Below are 259 nucleotides of genomic sequence, written 5' to 3' on the forward strand. Positions count from 1 at the left end.
TAATTTATTTGAAAGTTACATGAAAGAACACAAACATTGATTCTATAGGATTCGACTGTTTCTCTAATTAAATGCTAATTTATTTTTTCGCTACATTATATATTTTAATTTTTGATTATTTTCATGTTTGAGCATAAAGTCGAATCCCAGCAATGGTATCAGAGCCAGGTTTGATATTTTTCATGTAATTTGCATGCTTGATTCTTGGTGATAATCAACAGGATTGATTTGTATGTTGATTTGGTATATATCAATTTTA

The sequence above is a fragment of the Theobroma umbraticum genome, unplaced genomic scaffold (genome assembly GCF_002168275.2).
Source record: "Theobroma umbraticum cultivar Fairchild unplaced genomic scaffold, ASM216827v3 scaffold_39.0, whole genome shotgun sequence".
Classification (NCBI taxonomy): domain Eukaryota; kingdom Viridiplantae; phylum Streptophyta; class Magnoliopsida; order Malvales; family Malvaceae; genus Theobroma; species Theobroma umbraticum.